We start from the raw sequence: 18,846 nt of genomic DNA on the forward strand, positions 1-18,846 counted from the left end.
AAAGTTAATGTTCGTTTTTTTTCCGTGGGACTTTACAAAAACTGACTTTTTATCAAGTATTCAGAATTTCCTCCCTCTGGAATTCCTTGACCCCAAAAGCTCAAGCAGGAGGCGAATGAGCACAGCAGGGGTGGCAAGACCTGGGTGCCAGCCCTGAAGTCTCTGAAGATCTACCAGGAAAGCAGCAAAGATCTCAGCTCTATGCTTTCAACAAGGATATTAGAGGAACGGGTCTAAGGGTGTCTAGGAGTTCATGAACTGGCATATTCTCATGTGGTTCTAAATTTTCTAATCATGCAAAAGGGTGCCACTTATAGAACGTCAACTGCAATTTGCTAAGAATTATTCCCATAGCTGAAGTCTGCATGAAGAAAATACAAAGGACAATGAAGATTAAGCTCTCATCAGGCCAAGGGAGATGCCAATTCTAACATAAAAGTTGTCACCCAAGTAGATCCTACCAAGAGGAAGGATCTTGGATATGTTTTTTAAGTGAGAAGGAGCTAATTGCCCTTTCCTTATTATGTTCTCAAAAACCCCAAAACTATCTGGCATATGGATAGAAAACACCTATTTTGTACATGTAGAATTATACCTTGAAATTCCTAGACTTAACAAGAATAACCATAGAACAGGAATTTATTACCAAGAGATAACAATTCTTGTTTGTTTATTTATAATGGAATATTTACTTTACCTTTTTGTTTTTCAAGGGTTTCTTTTTTTTTTCATTTGATTCAACACAACCTGGAATAGAAAGTATCTGCTCACACTAGGACTATGAGATTTCAAAACATATTTCTCATCAGTGTGTTTGTATATGAATCTAAGTGGAAGAATAGATAATTCTCCCTAAAAGACACATTTTGCAGCTATCTGTGGAAAACAGGCAAGCCATTGCTCACCTAGTGCTGGTAATCACAAAACATTTTTCTGAAAGCTTTGTAAATGCTTTCACCCTACAGATAAGAGATTTAAAGTAGACAGAAATAAATGACAGTGCTTGCAGTGACTTACCTCAATAGCACTGCTGCTTGCCTAGCAGGCTAAAAACTCCAGGCTTTCCATGGTCCCTGTCAGGTGGGACTCTCCTCTGCCTGCCAGGATGTGATGACAAGGAAGGCATTGCTGAGAAAGAATGTGAACAGGATTCAAGCCTGCCAGACCCAAGTTTGAACTTAGCAGTTGTGAAGCCTATCTTATTCTATGGTAAAATCAGGATGATATACCCATTTAAGAAAGATGTTAGGAGGAATAAATTAAAGTGCCTAGATTTATGCTTAAAACATAGGAACTGGTTGATTTTTTTCCTGGAACGTATACATTTTCTGTTTGTTTGTTTGTTTGTTTGTTTGTTTTTGTTGTGTTTTGATTTGAATGGGGGTTTTTTTGCAAGATTGTGAAAGTAATCTTATTATAACATTTATGCATCAAAGTAAGAAGTATCTCACCTACCCGTTACTTTACTTCTTAGGCCATATACACCTTCAAATCTCTAGCTGTGCTATTCAGCTTTATATGAACCCCTCACTGAAAAAGCCATTGCATTCATTTCTTCCCTAGGTGCATTCTCTCTAATTTGAGAGCAAACCCAGAGGTTGGACTTAGAATGAAACAGATATCGATTCTAACATGCCAATTCTCAACTCTGCTAAAGCTATAATGTATGAACAGAGATACCCAAGTTTGAAAAAGCTTTTGGTGATTCTTCTGTTCATAATTAGCAGACACACACACACACGTATATATATATGTATATGTATATATGTAAATAAAGATGTTCCCCACATATACCTGGAGGTAGATTCTGCAGTGTCTTCCAGGATCCAGAGAAATGCTGCCTTAGCTCTGTCCATGGTATCTGTATGGCTCAGCGTGGGTGAACCCAGAGCAACATTAAGCTCAGGCTCCTTCAGTACTTGCATCTACAACAAACCCCTTGACAGAGAAAGAATGAAATAAAATAAGTAAATAAAGAAAAATTGCTCCTTCCTTTCCCCCAAGTATAGCTCTCAAAATATATATTCTATTTTACCATTAATTGATTTCTTTTCTCCTGCCCCAGATCCAAACTTTCTTTTTCTGATCATTATTCACATCAACATAAACTATTTGGCAAAAAGAATTACACTGTATTTAAAAGTTTTTAATATATATTATACACACATATAATTTTATATTAACATACCATCTTAAATATATATTCTAATATATTTACTTTCATCTTGTTCAGAAGAGGCTAGAGCGAGAGGGAGAGAGGGAAGAAGGGAGAAAGAGAAGGAGAGAGAAATTTGCCTTTTCCAGTTTCTTGGAAGAATGTTACGACTTCTACACCTGTATAGTGATCTCCAATCATTGTTGGCTTCATCAGGATCAATATGTCCCAAAGGTCCAAATCAAACCTGAATTAAGATCAAGTCCTCTTTCAGCTTTTAAGTCAACATATTGCCCAATCCCCCAAAACAATAGAGTTCTCTTCAAGCTGGTACTTCTTCATTCATTATACCAGCCAAGTTTTGCTTTCACTGTTGCATCCATATGTTGATTCAACAAATATGAATTGAGCACCTATCATATACTAGGGACTGTACTGCAGGATGAGTATAAAAATATAAAGAGCAGTCTTCTTGACTCCAAATAACTTAGAATAAATAAGGGAGAAGGAGAAATCAATAATTAAACTAACACAATGAATACAATGTTAAGATTGTGTACATGGTACTTAGGAGGGCTAGAGGAAGGGAATAACTCCAACAAAGAAGTCATGGAGGGCTTCCCAGGTGAAGGAATTTGTTCACTACAAATGGACTTCCAATCTTCAACCAGGTACCAAATGTAAAAAGGTGCTTCCAGCACTGAAGATAGCATATGCAATGAAATGGGAGAATGAAACAACACTATACTTACTAAAAACGTCTCTTCATGTAATCAAAGGAGCTCAGAGGTAGTGGTAAAAAATAAATTTTGAGACACAAAAACAGCTACACCATGAAGAATTTTGGTTACAATAAGGACTATCAAAATTTTTTAATCAGATATAATGTTAGTTCCAGCCAAGATAGAGGTGTAGGTAGAAACAATTCACCCTCTCACAACCAAAAGAAGGATAACAATCAATTTAAAAACAATAAACAACCACAACTGCCAGATTAGCAAACTGCATGAAACTGACAACCAGGAGTTAAGGAAACATTCATCCAGACTGGTAGGTGGGTGCAGAGAGGGCAGCCAGGCAGGCAGAGAGGACCCGTGGCAAAGGGGTAGACCATGAGGGTGAGGAGGTACTGGCTCACTGGGAAACTAAAGACACGAAACCTCTAGTGGTAAAACATTATGGGGGTTTCAAAGGTGGGGGAAACTCCCAGTCTCACAGGAGAGTTCATTGGAAAGTGGGGCTAGAGCTGAGCAAGTAAGCAGCAATGTTACATCTCTGTCCCCTCACTCACATGAAAAAAAAAAAAAAGATAAAAACTCTAGAAAAAGAACTAAGCAATGAGGAGACAGACAACCTCTCCGATGCAGAATTCAAAACACTGGTAATCAGGATGCTCACAGAACTGATTGAGCTCAGTCACAAAATGAAGGAAGAAATGAAGGCTACACAAAGTGAGATAAAGAAAAATATACAGGGACCCAACAGTGAAGGGAAGGGGACTGGGACTCAAATCAATGATTTGGAACAAAAGGAAGAAATCAATATCCAATGAGAACAGAATGAAGAAATAAGAATTCAAAAAAAAAAAAAAAAAAAAGAAGGAGAGGCTTTAAAACTTCCAGGACAACTTTAAGTACTCCAACATCCAAATCATAGGGCTGACAGAAGGAGAAGAGGAAGGGCAAGAAATTGAAAACTTATTTGAACAAATAATGAAGGAAAACTTCCCTAATCTTGCAAAGGAAATAGACTTCCAGGAAGTCCAGGGATCCCAGAGAGTCCCAAAGAAATTAGACTCAAGGAGAAACACACCAAAGCACATCATAATTACCCAAGATTAAAGATAAGGAGAGAATCTCAAAGGCAGCAAGAGAAAAGGAGACAGTTACCTACAAAGAGTGCCCATAAGACTATCAGCTGATTTCTCAAAAGGAACCTTACAGGTAAGAAGGGGCTAGAAAGAAGTATTCCAAGGCATGAAAGGTAAGGACCTACATACAAGATTACTCTATCCAGGAAAACTATCATTTAGAATGGAAGGACAATAAAGTGCTTCCCAGATAAGATAAAGTTAAAGGAGTTCATCAGCACCAAGCCCCTATTATATGAAATGTTAAAAGGACTTATCTAAGAAAAAGAAGATCAAAAATATGAACAGTGAAATGACAACAAACTTACAACTATCAAGAACTGAACCTAAACCAAAAAAAAAAGAACTAAGCAAACAACGAGAACAAGAAGAGAATCACAAAAATGGAGATCACATGGAGGGTTATCAATGGGGAGCGGGCAGGAGTGAATGGGGGGAAGCTACAGAGAATAAGAAGCATAATTTATACATATAAAAGAGACAGAGGTAGGTTAAGAATAGTATAGGAAACAGAGAAGCCAAAGAGCTTATATGACAACCCATGGATATAAACTAAGGTTGGGGGAATGCTGGAGGGTGGGGTGGTGTAGGGCAGAAGGGAAAAAAGGGGGAGAAAAATATTGGGACAACCGTAATAGCATAATCAATAAAATATACTTAACATTTTAATCAAGGAGTGACCTAATCACATTTACATTTAAACAGCTATAGTTGCCGGATGAAGGCTAAATTAAATGAAGTGGAGGTGTAGAGACTCCATTCAGCTAGTAATCCAAGCAAGAATTTCTAAAGCTGTAGACTTGACTGTAAAATGGTAGAGAATTTTGGAGATAAGACTAGACAAGTCATTTATAGCTATTCAGAGAAAATAAAGATGGACAAAGTTATCAGAGATGACTTCTGGGCTTCTATCTTTGATAGAATGGTGGTACTATTCTCTAACACAGGGTCTATGGAAGGATGAATATATTTGGATGAAAATAAGCAGTTCAGTTTGGACACTGAATTTGAGATACCCATGGAACAGAGGAGGAGGGTAGTCTGACAAGCTAGATACATAATTCTGGCAATCAGGGAAAGATCTAGGTAGGAATAAAGAAGGTCACTGACTAGACAGTTTTATTGAATTTCCTGGATACTTGATACTAACAGAACATCTTCTTTTTGCTTTTCTGTTCTCTCTTCTCTTTTGGTTCAATGTTTCCTATTCTCTTGACACACAATCACTTTCAATCAGAATGAAATGAATCAAATACAGCTTACTTTTGCCCCATACACTAAGAAAATAAAGAGAATAAGTAAACTACACTAACACTAACAATGGAGTTTAATATAAGTAATGTAGTAAAATTTTGTTGTATATAAGACAACAGGTACTCCATACAAATTAAAGAGACACTCTAAACTTTGAGTTCTGAAAAACTGGTTTCATGCTCCCCACCTTGCAGCATTACTGAAGAAGATATTGCATTATTTTATTGTTTACCAAATTCCCACACAAAATAAAATAGGGTTCCATTTCCTATTTCTTCCTTATCTTTTCCAGAGTAACTATCAAGGATAACCACATATATTTGCAATTCAAAAACAGTGAAAGTGGGACATTTGGAGATCCTCACACATCTGTTTTGGGCTTTACATAACACTCATCTGTGGAACAGAATATGTACAACTCTTTCTACTCTTTAGGTTCAGAGCTGAAGGTGTAGAGAATCTACTCCAAACTACAAATTATTTTGAATTGGACACACATGCCACACATTTGTGAAGAGCCTAGCATTTGCCAACTGTCACATGACTAGTCAACAAATGCAAGAGAAAATTACTTTTTCCCCCTCAGGCACTATACTACAGAACAACCATGATGACTGTTCTTCTCTGGTATTATATCTTGTGGGAGGAGAGAGGTTCATTTCAAATTAATTTATGATCTGTGAAAGTGCTAGAAACATGCTTCACTGCACCTAGAAGCATAGTATGCACCACTCCCTTGTAAAATCCATTTGAGGGGCTCTCAGGGTGGAACAATGCTCCCCACTCCTGAGTGAGGCTCCCAGCATTAGTTACTGATATTCAGAACCATGGAATCAATTTCAGGAGTCAGAGAGGCCTGTCATATGGAGGAACTTGGAAAGGCAGCACTAAATGCCACAGCAGTGTCTGAAGGCTGTGCCTAGATGAATTCCTGCCCACCAGAGATATCACCTGGGCAAGTGCACATACGTTTTTCAAAAACAAACCAAGGCCCTTTCCCTCACAAGAAATTCATTTCTTGTTATTAGAGTCGGTGCAGAGCAATAGCTGGTTTTTCATCCACTTTTGCGCTAACGTAATGCTTGTCAATAGTCAATTGGTCCTGTTTGATCCAGGGCTTACACATACCAAGGGTCTTCGTTACAATCACCCAACATGTCAGTCCCTGATTAAAGTTGTTTTTCCTGTGGGGTTTATGGATCCATATCTATTTTGCTGCTCTCCAGCTGTCTCATAACTCAGCTATGAAACTTTTCTTCAAAGCTATGTTTCTGGTTGGCACCTGCTTTTGCACAACAATATTACTACTATACATGATTGCAAAATAAATTTTTTTCACAGATTTATAAACTTAACCCCAGACTCAGAGCAATTCACACCCACCATATCTAAGCCAAAGTTGTATTAATTAACTGAAAGAGAATAGAAGACTTGGCATCGAACCCAAATGTTTACCCTTTGGGAATCCTTCTTTATTGTTATTATTACTATAAATGTCATTGTATTGACAGTCAGACTTGGACCAGATACAAGTAAAGAAATATTTGTTCAGGGCTTCCTCAATAAGGAGAGAAGCAGTGTTGTTAAGGAATCCAGAAACTCTTTCCAGAAGTTTTGGTAAATATTTGTCCTAAAACTATGGGAGGCAAGTAGATCTCAGAGACAAGGTAAGAAACAGAATGGGTAAGTAAAGGCTAGTGCTCAGGACAGACACTACAGTGGAATAGTGCCTTGAACTATTAGTTAAGGAGGATCCCTTTGTGCTACCTTAAGAGCTACATAAGTTATATGTGAAGAGAAAATTAAAGTATGAAAAACTTGCACCAGAAATCAGGACATATCGGCATCAGAGTTTAAGATAAGGTTATGGACTAAAACAGATAAGCAATAATAATATGGAAGCAAGCACCAAAGAGACAGGTATGTGGAAATCAGGTATGCAGAGCATCATTCTAAAATCAAAGGATAAGAAAGGCAAATGAAATTACATATATAAGCTGTTGCTATATATATTATTAAAGAAATTGCCTCCTAAGAAAAGAACAGATTTTGTTAGATAGTCTTCTATTTGAGTATTAATGCCCTGCTAAAACTTAATACATGTGTATATACATGTGTGTGTGTGTGTGTGTGTAGAGAGATTGTGTGTATGTGTGTCATGGTCTGCTACCAATAAATAGACCTTGTAAAGAGGCAGTCATGTGCCCCAGCCAACAGCCTTAGTTATCTACAAGAACACAAATGAAGTCCGTAGCAGACCAACCTGTGAGAAGTAAGTCAGTCAAATGAAAACAAATGGTCAGTAAATCCCAATGAGTGAGTTTCGCATGAGAAGGCACTTTCCCTCTGTTTAGCTTTTTCTTTCTTGGAGTTGAATCAATTGTAAATGGAAACTGCCCACTAATTTTTTTAATTCATTCTGTGGATTCCATATGAGATACCTGCACATATCTATTCTTTAATTCATATCATTTACCCTCACTTCTTTAAACTCATGGGGGAATTAGGAGTGTGATACAACACAGTAAACTAGAACAGGCAAAAGAAAGCCTGGAGGTCAAGGAGTCCAAGGTTTTGATTTGTTTTGACCCTTTCTCTCAATTTTATTCCATAAGCACAAAAACAGCCTTAGAACTTTATTGAACATTATGTCTTGCCCATAAATTTTGAGGTAACAACCACTTAGCACTTTTGTATTCTTTCTTTTTTCCCATTTCTTCTTCTTTTTTATCATCATGTCTGCTGAATGTTCTTTCCTAAGTTTTGCTCTCTATTAAAAAAATAAATAACTTCCACATCATCATCTCTGCTACTTGTGTGCATTTCTGAGCACCCTTGCCTTGCATGGAACTGTAGTGAGTGCCAGTTAACATTTAAGTTCATTATATATTTGTTCTCCTCATGGTGTATCCAAATAGTGCAGCACTGCCGCATTTCCAAGGCTTTCTTACTCAGGGTTTAGGGTAACTCTCCTTGGTTGTATATCTTTGTAGTTAGCCCCAGGAATTCCAACATTCCTTAATTAGGTTGCAAAGCATTTGTTATTATCCATTCTTGCTCTCTCAATGAAAGGCTTTTCTGGTCCAGTGCATACTATAAGAATAGAAATATATCCTCTTTGAATATCATTTTCCCCTATGCCAGCCATCCCCACCTCCCACCCTTGATTTTACCCCTCTTTGGTTTTGTGCAGTGTCCTTTATACACAGTCCTTGACAACCCATCCCCCTTTCCCCTTCTTATCCCCTCCCACATCCTCTCTGGTTACTGTCAGTGTGTTCTTAATTTCAATGTCTCTGCTTATATTTTGCTTGCTTGTTTGTTTTGTTGATTAGGTTCCACTTATAGGTGAGATCATATGGTATTTGTCTTTCACTGCCTGGCTTATTTCACTTAGCATAATGCTCTCCAGATCCATCCAAGCTGTTGCAAAGGGTAGAAGCTCCTTCTTCCTCTCTGATGCATAGAATTTCATCATGTTAATGTACCATAGTTTTTTGATCCACTCATTTACGGATGAACACTTACATTGCTTCCAGCACTTGGCTATTGTAAATTGTGCTGCTATGAACATTGGGGTGTACATGTTCATTTGAACTGATATTTCAGGATTCTTAGGATATAATCCCAGGAATGGAATCACTGGACCAAAGGCAGTTCCATTTTCAGTTTTCTGGGGAAATTCCACACTGTTTCCACAGTGGCTGCACCAGTCTGCATTCCCACCAACAGTGTACTAAGGTTCGCATTTGTCTACAACCTCACCAGCACTTATTCTTTGTTGATTTGATTATGATGACCATTCTGAGTGGTGTGAAGTGGTATCTCATTGTGGTTTTAATCTGCATCTCTCTGATGGCTAGTGATGCTGAGTATCCTTTCATATGCCTCTGAGCCCTCTGTGTGTCCTCCTTGGAGAAGTGTATATTCAGGTCCTCTGCTCATTTTTTAACTGGGTTGTTTGTCTTCCTGCAGTAGAGTTGTGTAAGAGAGGACCTAAATAAACACAGCCAGAAATGAAAGAGGAGAGATTACAACTGATACCACAGAAATACAAAGGATTGTAAGAAATTACTGTGAAGAACTATATGCCAAGAAATTTGGAAACTTAGGTGAAATGGACAAATCTCTACAAAAATATAATCTTCCAAAACTGAATGAAGAAGAAGCAGAAAGCCTGAACAGATAACAGCTGACAAAATCGATGCAGTAGTCAAAATCTCCCAGCACACAAAAGCCCTGGACCAGATAGTTTCACAGGAGAATTTTACAAAACAGTTAAGGAACAGCTAGCCCTTATTCTTCACAGACTATTCCAAAATATCCAAGATGAAAGACTCCCAACCTCTTTTTACGAAGCCAGCATCATCCTAATCCCAAAACCAGATAAAGACACCACAAAGAAAGAATACTATAGGCTATTATCATTGATGAAGGAGTCCAAGTTTTAATCTCCGCTGCACAGTCTGTTCAGAGCTTGAAATTGGAAAGGCTTTAAATTTGGAGAGTTGGTTTAAAATCCCCAGTTTAAAGGTACCAGGGAGTTCTTTGTTCATGGAATAATCCATATAGATTTTAGGTCTAATCAGGATATTAATACTCAAATTTAAGAGAAGAATATCTAACAAAATCTCTTCTTTCCTAAGGAGTTTCTTTGATAATATACATGGCAACTGATCTTTTAAAAATATTCTACCAAGGGCAAAAAGTCAACTTTTAATAATGCATCTTATCCAGCAGACATTTTTCAGGTGAAAAGTCTTGACTAAAAGCCCTAACAAAATACTTTTTAAAAGTAATTCTGGCCTTAAATTTTTCTCTCTGATTATGAATACTTTCAATTATTACTACTACAATGACTCAAATTAATAATAATGCTTCAATAAGAGTACTTTACTTCTGAAAGCTTCCTGTTGGCTTAGGACATATTTTTCCTACTCTTTTTCCCCAATCATGATGAACAAACAAATATCAAATGCATTTTTAGAACATTTGAAAAAATTATTGGAGACTTGAAGATTGACACTAATATTTCTTCTAGGACTGTCAAAAGAAAATTTGATTGGAGGATCTCATTTTTCTGTGTTGTGTCTTTGATGCTGGGAAATAAGATTTAGTATGTCTCAAGCTTTGTTGATGGTTAGATTAATATCAAGGAAAATAAATATTCTGAGGTGAAGAAAGGGAGCATTTCCAGAGGAAAATATTCATGATTAATGATGGGAAATCAAACATTATTGGTATTCTAACTTTTTATTAATGAATAAAAATAAAACACATTTTCACAAAAATATCTAGTAGGTACATAAAACTTATTTATTTTTTTTCTAACCAGCCAGACATGTTCATGGAAAATAGATGTTACTATCATTTCACAACTCTGAAAAGAAAGTTATTTTTGTAGTCATTTTATTGATAAACTCATTTGAAGAGAAGCCTGTTTCTTTGACTTATGACAGATTTCTCTCTAAATTCATGGTAGACTTTTAAAAATATAAATACCACACAATTAAAGAGTAAGATGTTTCCCTTGAAAATATTCCAGGAAATTTTCTAACACATATCTTGCTCTTTAGAAAATTAAAAAGGGAGCAAATGACATACAAAGCACAACTCTGCTATAATAAAAATGACTATGTATTGCACTTGTGTGAAATCTATACCTCGAAATAAAAACCTTCAACTATCACATCAGAAAATTAGGTGAGAAATTGGACCACACTTCTCTGCTGAGAAATATTGTTTCCAGTCTTCCCATTGTGTTGATTATTGAGATATTACTGGCTGCTTAGAGCTCCAAGAATGAGAGTCCACTAATATAGAGAGAACTGCAAAGTATTTTATTGATAAAACAATCTTACAGACCATTGATCATTGTGGCAGTGATCCTTGGTGTTCTCATGTAACTAAATGATAATTTTAATCCTGCCCCACTGGAAGAAAAGAAAACTGTTCTGTGAATGGTAGTGCTCATCTACTGCTGTTATATTCAATTCAGATCAACTAGCAAGCAGGTGTATAAAACTAGCAAGAATTTTGTAAAATTTCTTTTGAGCCTATAAATGTATAAATCATTGACCATGATTTTCAAATGTTCTAAGAAACAGATAAAAGACAAAAACCACTGATTAAAAATATTTTTTCAAGCAAGAAAAAATTTTTTGAAGTGAAAAATTGTATAACATGACCATATATTCTGACATAAATTCCCTTTTCCTCTTGTATTTTCCTCTACTTAAATTGCTTTCTGTCTTCCATTTTCCCTTATCTATTTCTCTAGTTTTTGCACCATTTTCTCTTTAGCAAGATACTCCTTTTACTTTCTCCTTGGCAATTTCTTGATATTTAAAAGTCTCATCTCTTTATCTTTTCCTCACTTTTAGTCCCACCTGCTGTGAGTCTTCTCTTATATAACATCAGATGAAGTTCAATTCTTGTGCACTTTCATCGAGAAATAGTATAAAGCATCAAGGAAAAGATATTTCAAAATCAGATAAGAATATGTGAAATGTTTTTTAAAAGAGTGCTCAATCCAAGTGACTCAACATCAAAAGAAAATCACAAAAATAGTTAGAGTCTCACTCAAGTGTGAAATGTTTTTCAGTACAGCTGTGTTTAAAAAATAGGACTAACTAAATTATCAAAATTTTCAGCAGAGACTTTCAGCCAAGATGGAGGCCTAGGTAGATACACTGTGTTTCCTGAAAGAACCAAAAGAAAGACAATAACAAATAAAAAAAAACAACAGAACTACCAGAAAATCAACCTGTCCAGCAACCAAGGAGTTAAAGAAGAAATATTCATCCAGGCTGGTAAGGGGGCAGAGACAGACAGTGGGGTGGAAAGGACTCTGGCAAGCTGGCAGCTCAAGGGCCAGGGCAAGCAAGAAGGCAGCTCATAGACCAGAGGAAGTGGAGGCTGGTGGAGCAGGTAGTCCCACATTTGCATGCAGATAAACCAGGAGGAAGAACTGGGGAGCAAGACAGACTGTGCAACCCAGCATTCCAGCATGGGGACATAAAATCTCAAAGCCTCTGACCAAAAATATCTGTGGTTCTTGGGGCAGCTGGAGAAACACCCAGCCTCCCAAGAGAGGATGTTAGAAAGACCCACAGGGTCCTGGAAGGTATGCAGACCCACCCACCTGAGAATCAGCACCATAAGGGCCCAATTTGCTTGTGGGTAGCAAAGAAAGTGACTGAAAGTGGCCATAGAGCTAAGCAAGTGGCATTGTTCCTTCTCTGACCCCTCCCCCACACACAGCACCACAACGCAGCTATGAGGGTTGCCCCACCTTGGCAAACATCTAAGGCTCTGCCCCTTACTATGTAACAGGCATACCAAGACCAAAAAAAAAAGGCCCACATAAAAGAACATATCAAAGCTCCAGAAAAAATACAACTAAATGATGAAGAGATACCTAACATATCACATGCAAGGTTCAAAACACTGGTAATCAGGATGCTCACAGAAATGGCTGAGTATGGTCTCAAAATAGGGGAAAGAGTTAAGATGCAAAGTGAAATAAAGAAAAATGCACAGGGAACCAACAGTGAAGGGAAGGGGACTGGGACTCAAATCAATGATTTGGACCAGAAGGAAGAAATACACATTCCACCAGAACAGAATGAAGAAGCAAGAATTCAAAAATATGAGGAGAGGCTTAGGAACCTACAGGACAACTTTAAACATCACAACTTCCAAATCATAAGGGTGGGTGCCAGGAAGAGAACAGGAAGACAAAGAAATTAAAAACTTACTTGAAAAAATAATGGAGAACTTTCCTAATCTGGCAGAGGAAATAGACTTCCAGGAAGTCCAAGAAGCCCAGAGAGTCCCAAAGAAGTTGGATTCAAGGAGCACACACTAAGGAACATCATAATCACATTACCCAAGCAAGGTTAAAGATAGGGAGAAAATGTTAAAGGCAGCAACAGAAAAGGAGACAGTTACCTACAAAGGAGTGCCCATAAGACTATCAGTTGATTTCTCAAAAGAAACCTTGCAGGCAAGAAGGGGCTGGAAAGAAGTATTCCAAATCATGAAAGGCAAGGACCTACATCCAAGATTATTCTACCCAGGAAAGCTATCATTTAGAATTGAAGGGTAGATAAAGTGCTTCCCAGATAAGATAAAATTAAAGGAGTTCATCATCACTAAGCCCATATTATATGAAATGTGAAAGGGACTGATCTAAGGAAAAGAAAATAAAAAACTATGAACAATAAAATAACAACAAACTCACAACCATCAACAACTGAACCTAAAAAAAAACAAAAAACAAAAAACTAAGCAAACAACTGGAATAGGAACAGAATCACAGAAATGGAGATCACATGGAAGGTTATCAGTGGGAAGGGAGAGGGAGGAGAGTGGGGGAAAAGGTACAGGGAATAAGAAGCATAAATAGTAGGTACAAAATAGACTGGGGGGAGGTTAAGAATAGTATAGGAAACAGAGAAGTCAAAGAACTTATATGTATGACCCATGGACATGAACTAAAGTGGGGAGGGGGGGAAGAATGCTAGTGGAAGGGGATTTATGGTGGAGGGGAATAAAGGGAGGAAAAATGGGACAACTGTAATAGGATAATCAGCAAAATATATTTTTAAAAAGTGTTTTCAGCAGAGAGAATCAAGAGGGTCTTAGAGAGAAATGGGAAGTCAACCAGTTAAAAAAGAGTTAATAGCATGGTAGTTGCATGTCTTGGCCATTCCAACAACTTTTGGATTCAGTGTTCATCTTTGTACCTCTAGCTTGTTTCAAGTTTTCAACTACCATCAAAACTGTTCAGTTAGTTAGATGACTATATTCCTTGTGGCAAGTTTCTTATATGCATGTACATGTAAGAATAATGGAAAAATCATCTTAATTCTGTCTATGTATAATAGATAATGGTTACCGATTATTAAGTACCTCTTCTGAAAACCATTAGATTATTTCCAAATTTTCCAACCTTATTTTAAAGTAGGTATTATGATGCTCATTTCACAGATGAGGAAACAGTCCAAAGATCTTGACTAGACTCATAACTCCTCTGGTAAGTAAAGGAGTGGGGTTCTGAAAACAAGCCTGTCTAGTGCTAAACCCCATGCTTTTCCATTACCCCACACTGTACCTGCAGCCTTAGGCACAACATATATGATTGAAGTGACGCCACGAAGAGAGATTCTGAGAGTTAAAACAATTAATACAACTTGTAAAAATAAATATTTTTTTCAAATTTCTGTTCCAACAAGTCAGGCAGTATTGTCATTTACTCTTTCAATGTAGAGGGCCACACTGCTTACAGTTGCACTCAGTAGGAGGTGTGTTCCCACTGTGCTTGCTGTCATCTATTCATTATAGGAAAACTAAAATATGCAGCAAAGTGTGCAAGCTTACCAGCATTGGTTACATCTTCTTCCTCAGTTCTGCGTGAAAGTATGCCCCTTTCTTTGGCAGACAACATACTTAGTTAAGAATACTTCTATTATCTTTCTGTAAACAGGGCGACTGCAGAAGTGACACAATTTCTTCAACAGAGGAAAGCAGATGGCTTTTCATGGCTCCACACTGGCCAGGGCACAGAGGCTTTGATGGCAGTCCGTTGCCTGCCCTCTCAGGGTGCCCTCTCAGGATGGCAGGGTACATACAAATGCAGCTGCTCACTGGGAAGAGAGCTGGGAAAGAGAGGGAGAAAATAATGACTGTCCTAGAGGGGAAAGAAACCACAGAGAGGAAGCCAGGATCACTCAGAATTGGTTCATTTTACCAAATAATCATTGTAGAGGAGTAAAGACCATTGATATACATACAGTCTCAGTTATGTGATGGAACAAAGCATAACATTCAATTTGATGCCTGGGCTTCTTACACATAATAAAATGTATCATATAATAAGACTGATTTCCTACATTAAAAAAGAAAGGTGAATAATCTTTATTTCAGGGATAAATTATCACCATTAGTTCAGAAAATGCTTTCTTTGTTCCAGAATTACAGGAAGGAAGATATGTCAAAACAGAACACAAAGGAGAAGCAATTTAAATATATTACAAAATCATAGTGCTTCTATAGATTCCTTTCATTTACCAAACATTTTCATCATTATCAGGCTGAATTGGACCAAAACCAAACCTTATAAGGTAGGGTCTATTTTGCCCCTTCTACAGGTGAGAAATCTGAGATCAATTGGGTCATGCAATTTTCCCAAAGTCTCACTGGTTGTTGTAGTTATTTCTGGGTGTGTATTTCCAGATGAGATTATCATTTGAATTAGTGGACTCAGTACAGCAGATTGTGAGTGGGCATCATCCAATTCTTTGAGAGTCTCAGTAGAACAAAAGGTAGAGGAAGGAAAAAGTCATCCCTTCTTTTCTGCCTTATTGATTGAGCTAGGACATCTCATCTCATCTCTTTTGCCCTTATAAGAGGATTTAATCATCAGTTCCCCTGGTTCTCAAGCTTTTTGACTAGACTGTATTACACCACTGGCTTTAGGAGACTTCCCAGCCTCCATAACTGCACAAACAAACTCATATAGATCAGGAAGAAGTAATGCCTGCTTCAGTGTGGTCGGTAGGGTAATAAAATGGTTGTAATAATTTATAGTTTCAATTTGAAAATTTCACCACAAATGTCATATGGTATGTTTAAGCGTGATATTGTTATGTTACAGAATTACATGTTTATGGTTTTATAACAAAAGATTTTGTAATAAAAAGGGGCCTGACTTGTGCCAGACACTCTATATGTATATATATCTGCCCAGAAGGTATCTAGTCACATAATATGAAACATAGAGGCATTTATTAAAGGCAATACAAGATACAAGAAACATTGTATATAAGACAATGACACCTTGGGACCTCACAGTTCTCCCAATCGGCATCAACTGCCCGATGGTATTTTTCTCAATCTGATTGATGGTCTGAAATCTCTTCCCTTTCAAAGGAGATTTTAGTTTTGGGAAAAGCCAGAACACAAAATCTGGGCTCTAGGGGTTTGAGTCACCTGAGTGACGTTTCACCAAAGAACTCTGCATGAGATGTGATGCATCAGCGGACGTGTTGTTGTAATGAAGCTGTCAATCACCAGTTGCCCATAGCTGCAGCCTTCTGAATCATGTGAATAGTTTCCATGGAGAGATGTTCATGGAGAGCTTAATGCAAAATTTGATGCATATTTGTTGCCCTATTCACTTAGCCATTTTGAATGTGATGGCCATACAGTACATATGCTCACTCAATGGTATCTACTGCCTCCACTGACTAGTACAGTGAAGTCATCATTGTTCACATATGTGTACTCCAGTACACTCTCCTGTGTTGCCAGATTACATCGATGTCATGCAAACACTTCTCTTTATATTAACAATGGCTGGACTTTTTCTGGACGGACCTAATTATACACCCGCACACATATACATATGTATGTATACATATTTAAATATTTAATTATAAATACATAGATTATATATATTATCATACTGGTCTATTTCTTTGCAGAGACCTGATTAATAAAAAATGAAGAAGCTACAACTTTACCAGAGACTTCAAATTCAAACTCCCAGAAAACACTTCCCATGAGATGATATAACTTCCAACCATGAGTTTTACATTTGAAGAAGCATCTATATAGAGCCAGTGACCTTTCCATTGTACATCCACAGCACAGTTGCACAAAGTTCTGCAACCAGAAGGACCCTGAGCATGGCTCAATAGCCTGCTGTCACCAACTTGACATCTGAACAAGTTGCCCCACATTTTCATTTTGTACTAGGCCCTACAAATTATATAACCAGGCCTGTCCACAACACCCAGCACAAAACTTATTAGAGTAGATCACATTGAACCTTGATAAAGAGTTTAATCATCTGTTATCCCCAGAAGATGGACTCCCTCATGAGTAGGTCTCTGTGACTTCTAAACTGGGCCTAGTCACCTTTAACCTCATCTCAGACCTCAGCACTCTCCACTCTAGCAACACTGCCTCTTGGCTCTTTTTCTGCTACATTGAGCCCCACCTCCTCAGGTTGAAACACTTTCCCCCCAGGAAGTCCCATGCCTCATTTCTTCTTTTCATTTTTCTGTTCAAATGCTACTTCAACAGAGAGACCTTCTCTGACCATCCTGTTCACAATAATGCACCCCTTCTCACTCCATCACTTGTCCTGCTCAATTTTTCTTTATAGCATTGGGGTACCATCTCAAGTAACACACAGCCATTGGTTTAATTTTCATTGTTCTTCTGGGCTGAAAAAAATGCATATGTTAAAGCCATTACCCCTAGTACCTCAGAATGTGACCATATTTGAAGATAGGGACTTTATTTTTATATTTATTTTTATTTATTTTCCCATTACCTTTTAGTCCCCCTATAACCCACTATCCACTGCAATCACCACACTATGACCATGACTATGAGTCCTTTTCCTTTTTTGTTCAATCCATCCACCCACTAACCACTCCCCCTAGCTGTTACCCTGCTCTCTATGAGTCTGTGTCCATTTTGCTTGTTAGTTCAGTTTGTTTATTATATTCCACATATGAGTGAAATCATATGCTATTTGTTTTTCTCTGACTGGCTGATTTCACTTAGCATAATGTTCTCCAGGTCCATCCATACTATCACAAAGAGTAAAACTTTCCTGGTTTTTATAGCCGAGTAGTATTCCATTGTGTAAATGTCCTATAGTCGTTTTATCCACTCATCTACTGATGGAAGGCCATACCACCCTGAATGTGTCAGATCTCATCTGATCTTTGAATCTAAGCAGGGTCAGGCCTGGTCAGTACTTGGATGGGAAATAGGGACTTTAAAGAGCCAATTAAAGCCCTAATCACATCTGACTATTGTCTTTATAAAAGGAAGAAATTTGGCCACACAGAGACACACCAGGGGCATAGATAGAGGACAGATCATCTAAGGAAAAAGCAAGAAGCTGTTGTCCACCCATCAAGGAGAGAGTCCTCAGGAGAAACCAAACTGGTGACCCCTTGATCTTGGACTACTAACCACAGGAACTGAGAGAAGATAAATTTCACTTGTGTAAGCCACTCAGTCTATGACATTTTGTTACGAGAGCCCTAGCAGACTATAATTGTCTTTGCCATCCACTAGAATGTATGAGAAAAAAAGGTGTCTATGAGAAAAAGGATTTTGTTTCATCCACTGCTATAGGTCCAATGCCAAGCAGTAGATGCAGAAGATATTTTCTAATTGTTGAATACGCAATGAATGATTTTATAATTACTTAAGAGGATTTTGAAGAAAATCTTCAAATACTTTGTGGTAACAAAATGTTTTATTCTACACCACTGGAATTAATTACGCCATGGAAAGAGACCTGGGAACCATTTTGTTAAACAAAGGTTTTCATTGTAATGGGACTTGACCAGCTCTGTGTTTTCACCCAGGCTTGTAATGCAGTCACTAATGGGTTATGTCAGAACCAAGAAACTGAAGATCACAATACATGCTAGAAGAAAGGCTACTGTCACACAGTGTTTATTATTAGAAAAATTATAAAAACAACCTACAGCAAAAATCAATCAGGAGCCTAAAGGATACTTCACAACCTTCC

This window comes from Phyllostomus discolor, chromosome 3, assembly GCF_004126475.2.
Source record: "Phyllostomus discolor isolate MPI-MPIP mPhyDis1 chromosome 3, mPhyDis1.pri.v3, whole genome shotgun sequence".
NCBI classification, from domain to species: domain Eukaryota; kingdom Metazoa; phylum Chordata; class Mammalia; order Chiroptera; family Phyllostomidae; genus Phyllostomus; species Phyllostomus discolor.